General features: G+C 40.1%; 1 pseudogene; it reads right to left on the bottom strand.

Annotated features, from left to right (window-relative positions):
• Nucleotides 1–3,858: 3,858 nt before the first annotated feature.
• LOC147486604 (small nucleolar RNA R71) lies at nucleotides 3,859–3,952 on the bottom strand (annotated as a pseudogene).
• Nucleotides 3,953–7,161: the final 3,209 nt, after the last annotated feature.

The raw sequence follows: 7,161 nt of genomic DNA, 5'->3' as shown, positions 1-7,161 counted from the left end.
CATATTTATACGGAGTGTATCCAATGAGTTTGGAGGTTGCCTGAAGAGAGGGTAGCTGACGAGACCGACTCGGAGGATGAGGATGACACGACATGTTTTGATGCCGATGCCTTGGAGCGGTGTAGGATGGACGCAGAACGTATGACTGTGATTCATCGTGGCATGCGTTCCCTAAATACTATTTGCGAAGACCTCCGGACTCGGCAGGCTGCCATGCATCATAACTTTGAGACTCGTACCCGGCGCGAGGATGAGCGGTGGGAACAGACGAGGGCTGAGATGGAAGCTCAGCGCCAGTTCTGAGACGACATGATTGCACGCTTTCCACCCCAGGGGGGGTTCTTCGAGGAGCGATCACCGTCACACGAAATGTCGCGATGGGGACGGATGGCTCGCCGCCTTCGGAATCCCAAGAGCCATCTCCTTCTCATACGGATTCGATAACCAATAGTACGTTGTTTTGGGATTGATGAGTTGATTTGTTTTATTGTATTTATTTTTATTTAGTTCGAATGTAAAAATATTAGTTCAGTAATCAAATTTGAATTTGGTTGTGTTATGTTGTTTGAATTCAATTTTAATATAAGTTGGTTATTTTCGAATTATGCATTGTTTTTATCATTAATCCCACCTTCCAGATTTGTTTGGGGGTGGTATTATTTAAATAGAGCATAATTCGCTATATGATCATCCATTTTAGAAGTTTTTTGGAGTGAGGGTTGAGAATATTGCCGATATGAGCATCGCCATGAATAGGTATTGTGATAGGATGAAATCTCGATGAGTTAGGCAGATTCTATCTTAAATTCAGCTTAAAAGATATTAGGGTTGTTTTAGAATCAAGAATATGAGTTGTTTCCGTTTTCAATTTTGAAAATTTTATTATTTCCGGCAATTGCCTTAAAGCTTTTTGGCAACTTCCCGATTCGTTTTAGCAATTTAAAACCTATAAAAACTGCATTCATTCTATACTCACAACCCCAAATACATCTCACATTCATCTCTCACGTTTCACTCCCCCTTTACCTTATTTTTCCTTCGCACTTCGGCCTATCAGCTCCCCGAGCGCACCTGCGCCCGAGAGGAGCCACCTGCTCCCTAAGCACTGTCAGAGAAATTCTACCCTGAGCGCGACCTATGCCCTAGCCAGCCCAAACCAGAGCGCCACCTGTGCCCAAGTGCCTGGAACTCGAAATTCATCAGAGCGCACCTACGCCCATCCCAGGCATAGCTTGAGCGCACCTGCGCCCTGACCCCTGTAGGCACAAAAACTTTCCAGTTTTCCAAGGGTTGTTCCAGGATAGTAGCTGATAAGAGCCCAAAACTGTAGTTTTAACCCTTTAATAGTCCTACTTTTAGACCAATTATGTGAGTAATAATTAAGAGTTAACACTGATTACGTGTTTTATGCATTTCAGGCTTCAAAGTCCATTATGTGCAGAAATGTGCCACTTTAGCGAGATAAAGGAGAAAAGGTCGGTTACTAAGGAGTTCCATGATTAAAGGCCAAGTTTCGAGAAGACAAAGCCTTTCTAAAAAGCCCGGTCAAAAGCTGAAAAGTCGACGCGGGCCGAAACAGCACACAAAGTCAGCAGAACTTCCGAAGGACATATCTTTGGACTCAGACCTCGGAATGGGGCCTACCTTATGTCAAAACGACCGGCTCGGAAAGAGCTTTCCAATGGTTTAAGCCTTGACCCAATCAGAGGAGCAAAAGTGGACAAAAAGTCTGTGGAAGCCAACTGCAACTGAAGAGGCCTTTTTGGACTGAAAGAATAGGGTTTTGGGCCTGATTCTCTGGCCCAAAACATGGCTCCAAGCCCATGCACTATTTTTGGATCTGAATGTATAAAAACAAAAGCTTGGTAGTTAGTAGATGGTAGATAGTTAGACCTAGATTAGATTTAGATTAGTTAGCCTCCATTAATGAATTCTAGATCTAGTTTTTCATGTAGATTAATTAAGTTTAGTTCCATTTCAATTATTGTATTAGATTAAACCTTTGAATCTTGTTCTTCATTTGGATTAGATCAATAAAGTAGTATTTTTATCAATTTCGATTTTGTCATTTCCATTTCTAGATCTAATTTCAATTAATGTCCTTATTTCATTTGAGTCATTAAATTAGATTTCATTATTGTTTAATTAAGTAAATTTCAATTCTTTATATCATGTTTAGTTTAAATGTAATCGAAATGATTACGTAATGATTCTCGGCTAAACCTCCATTAGAGGGGGTTGAGAAGCCTTGATGAAAGCTTGATTCCGATTATCGTAGGATCGTCGTAATTTCCTTTCCACTCGAGAAACAATTAGTTCACCATGAGAATGGGTTTAATCGTTCACATGCTAGTTATTAATTGGTAGAAATGCCATGTGTAACTAGGGATTAGGAAGAACCAATTGTTCTGCTCAAGCGATTCAATTTGGATTACTGACGATTTGTAGTTAATAGGATTAAGTCGAGTTAAGGTGGAATCAATTCCCCTCTAACTCCTTATCATCGAATCAACGTAGCATTCCCTTATAGTTATTCCCATCGTCGACTAGTTGCATTTCGTGGGTAGTTGCATCGTAGTCTAGTTGCCTTTTTCGTAAATCTCTCATTAGACTTTAAGTTTAGAGTACTTACACTTGAGAACATAGCATGCGGAAGGACTAAGAGTGGAACGAATCACTCTACTCCACTATATCTCATAGACTTGAGAGTAGAATCTTTGATAAATATAAGCATCATAAGATTAGTTTAGTTTTACTTGCGTTTGTAAGTTTCATCACTTTATTTCGTAGGTAAAACTATTCAATTTTACTTTTATCAAATGGCGCCGCTGCCATCTTAGTTTCACTTTCGTATTGTTTTCGTAGTGTTAGTACTGTTCTTAAAGTCCCATTTCACCCACCCACCCATGTTTGATTCATACTGTGGTTGTCCATTTCAGAGTTGAAAAATTCGGGTAAAATTACACCGAGATGCCAGGCTTTCCTTGACCACCATATATAGCTGGAGCAAGAGCTGACCCGCCCCATGTGGAGCGACCACGACCCTAAAAACACTGTAATTTGAAAATTACCCGAGCGACCGCGCCACTATCCGAAGCGCTTCATGCCTAACAAAAATTTTCGGATTTCGACAGTTTTTATTCGAACTTTGATCTTTCATATTTTTCAGTGTTCTAACCTGCTATATACACTGAACAAGCATAAACAAGACGCTATTCATAAGCGAAGCAAGGACGCAATCAGGTATTCCTTTCTTCCACACCTCGCTCTCCTGTTAGAGGTTTATACTAGTATATCAGAATTGTTTGGAGTGTTGATGTGTTTAGCTAAGTTTGGTTTTAGCCTTGTATGAGATTAAGGTTTGGCCGAACAAAAACACCGAACATAATTACAAAACAACGTCAACAAACAATTCTATCTAGTATACCACCTACTACACCTCTAGCTACTATTTCACACACATCACCTGACACAAGGCCCGACGAAGAAGAGAGGCCTCTCTCTGACTTCTACAAAGCCTTGAGCGATAGCCCCAAATCTTGCATCGTTCTAGCAGACCCAGTGGGGGATTTCCGAATCCCCCAAATATTTTTAATTTGTTACCCGTTTTTCATGGATTAGACCATGAAAAACCTTATCAGCACATGCGTAGGATTGAACAAGTCCTAACAACATTCCACCATCCTACGGTTGGTACGGAACAAATTAAATTAAGGGTATTCCCTTTCACCTTAGCCGATAAGGCGACGTCTTGGTTAACTGCCCAAACGCCTAATTCTGTGGACTCGTGGGCTAAACTTGTTCAGCTGTTTATGGAACAGTTTTACCCACCCCTAAAGACGGATGAGATGCTTTCCAAGATTCATTTCTTTCGACAAAATCCTCATGAAATATTTTCAGAGGCTTGGAATCGTTTCACCGATCTCCTTATAGAGTGTCCACATCATAACTTAGGGAAAGACACGTTAGTTCGTGCTTTTTTCAAAGGACTTCTGCACCACCATAAAGAAGTCCTTGACATAATGAATGGGGGTAGTTTCTTAAGCAAAGGAGCTTCGGAGGCTTATAAATTTTTAGAGGACCAAACTAAGCGAAATAACAACTGGGGGGGTAGTGACGATTACTCCCGCTCCGCTAGTTCTTCTTCAACAGTTAGGGCTACCAGTATGTTTGAGGTTAAATCAGATCCTGAGCTTAAAACTCTAATTGAATCCCTCACAAAAAAGGTAGAGGCCATTTCTGTACAACAAAAGCCAATCCCGTCATGAATGTAAATTCAAATCCATGTAGTTTCTTTGGAGCCCCGAAAGCATCCCGACTCCCATCGTCCTATATAGCCTATGAACAGGCTTGTTCCATTAATAGTGAACCTAACCCCTGGAGACAAAATCCCAACCGCGGTTGGAGAAATAACCAAAACGTCATACCTCAAGGGTACAATAACCAATATGTTAGGCTACGCGACTTTAACCAAGCCCCACTACGACAAGGACAGGGTCAGGGGAATTTTAATAATTATAACAACCAAGCGCAAACTCGACAAGGTCAAGCACAAGGTCAAAGTAGTTATAATAATTATAATGGTAGTAGAGGTATCGTTCCGGTAAATAATAACTACCCAAATCCACCCATAAATAATTCACTTGAAATAGTTCCAGTCACACCACCCGTGACTACTACACCCATACAACCGGATCGTCTTGACACCTTCATACAAGTGAGCCAAAACTTTTCCAAACCATGGCTCAATCTAACCAACGGCCTTCTACAACTGTTAATAATTTAACCAAACAAATGGCTCAAGATAAAGCCCAACCCAAAGGTGTGTTTCCGTGTAACGAAATACCTAATCCTAAAACAACAAATACAGCCTTTGAGGTAACCGATAATACTAGTAATGAGTATGAAAATGTAGGTGAGCTAAAGGCCATCACCACCCTCCGCTCGCGAGAATGGTTGATAACAAAGTAACTATGCCTATAGTTACCCCACCAATAACCTACACCTACTATATTACTAGATACCTAAATAGAAACCCAAGAGCCTACCACTTAGAGGTACCGGTTCAACACAACCTAAGAAATAGGAAGCCACGGTTAAACACCCGGTAATACCATTGCTAAATATAGACGAAACCACCGTTTCCACAAAAATTAGCCATGTTAACTAGGGATACAAATTACGAGGAGATTAGGGATGTTTTCAAGAATCTAACTATAAACCTTCCTTCCTCGAAGCTATAAAAAGCTACCAAAAGACGATTTTTAATGCAACAATTCCCAACTCTATCCAACATAATGGAATTGTTAAGTACAAGGACCACGGTCATCCCATCGTCTAAATGCACTTTAGGAGATTCTTATCTGCGACCACGCTTATTAGACTTGGGGGCTAGTGTCAACTTACTCCCGTTTTATTTGTATAGACAAATAGGTCTAGGCGAGATGCAACCAACTAGAATGGCGTTGCAATTAGTTGATCGGTTTATTAAGTATCCTAAGGGTGTCGTCGAAAAATGTTCGGTAAAAATTCAGGATTTTTACTATCCGGCTGATTTTGTCATCCTCGACACAGAAGTCGTTAATGACTCTGTCCCGATCATCTTAGGGCTTACCTTTTCGGCAACAACCGCCAATGCGCTCATTAATTGCGCGATGGTTCAATGTCCATGTCTTTTGGCCATCTTGTTTGTTGAAGTCAATGTTTTTAAAACAAAGACACCGCCGTTACCCGATTAGATCTATGGATGGAGAGGTTAGCATGATCGAGAGCGTTGCTCGAGATTATTTCAACAACACGTTCCCTGATAATCATATGCCCAAATTTCTTTCCTTTGGAAGTTCAGACTCCAACATTTCCATCCCTACACTAGTCGATACACATATTACGGATGAGGATGAGATAGATGACTTTCTCAAAGATGTAGAGGACTATCATAGTAATGAGGATATGACCAATCTAGATGAGCAATTCGATGAGTTTCTTCGAGAAGGTGATGAATCACCCTATCAAGAACTACTTTGCACAACATCCACCTCGATTCCCCTCCTTCCACCCTTTCAAAGGAATCTCGAGTTTGCACTCGATCCTTTTGTTTCTCCCGTGCTCCATAATTTTTTAAATCCACCTAGTAAACAAATACTACAGAAGGACAAACCACTTGACACCTTCATTTTCAGAATTGAGACAGTCCCTACACACACAATGAATGAGTTTTGTGCTAAAACCACATCCTGATTGTTTACAGGCTGTCTTTCTACAATTTATCCATATCCACCATATTCTCCACAACCATTCACTTTTCCACACTTATTTACTAGAACACCCACTCATTTAAAAATGAAAAATAAGGTGCATGATAGGTTACGTAATAGGATTATCCGACTTCGCTTCCATTTCACTAGGTGGAGTCATAGGAAATCTTGGTGCTTGATTGTGTTTGGATATGTTTTCTGTGATATTTATTTATGGAATGATCCACAATTATTTCGGTTGTTGATATATGATAAACTGCATGTTCATACATACGTCTAGATAAAGTCTCGAGTATCTGACTATAAACGACTCAACTTTTGTGGTTGGTGCATTTCCTTTCATTTCCATATATTGGTGAGTGCACCATTAAGGTAACCGGGCCCTCCCTATGGAGTGTGTGGCTGTAAGTACCGGATCCTAAGTCCACGTTTAAACATAATTCACGTTTTCCACTCTTGCATGTTTTCTCGGATTTTTTTTGAGTCATGTTTCTCTATGGGGTGAATTATGTCTTTATTGTTTATTGTTTTATTTTTAAAATTAAAAATATATATATATATATATATTAAAGGATAAGCATAGTAACCTAGGAAGTCTCGGGAATCTGACTTTAAAAGACCCACTGCTAAAAACAAATTTTCTAAGCCGTTGTAAAATTTGTTTTTGGGGTGGGGTGTTAAATGTTTCCGCATTACTAAATATTTATGTCCCATTAGAGTTGCTTAGGCCGTTTTATTGTATTACGATTCGGGTTGACATAATCCATGAATTTAGAGTTCAATTGTTCGCATAACGTACGTCATGCATGCACTTCGAGGCATTTTCCACTATCTTATATGTCATCCACGGTCGGAATGGAGTGTTTTATGGATCATTGGATTGGAAATTCTCTCCTGATCATTTCCA

Source organism: Coptis chinensis, chromosome 7, assembly GCF_015680905.1.
Source record: "Coptis chinensis isolate HL-2020 chromosome 7, ASM1568090v1, whole genome shotgun sequence".
NCBI classification, from domain to species: domain Eukaryota; kingdom Viridiplantae; phylum Streptophyta; class Magnoliopsida; order Ranunculales; family Ranunculaceae; genus Coptis; species Coptis chinensis.
The sequence above is the reverse complement of the archived record's forward strand: the minus strand, read 5'-3'. Positions and strand labels throughout refer to the sequence as shown.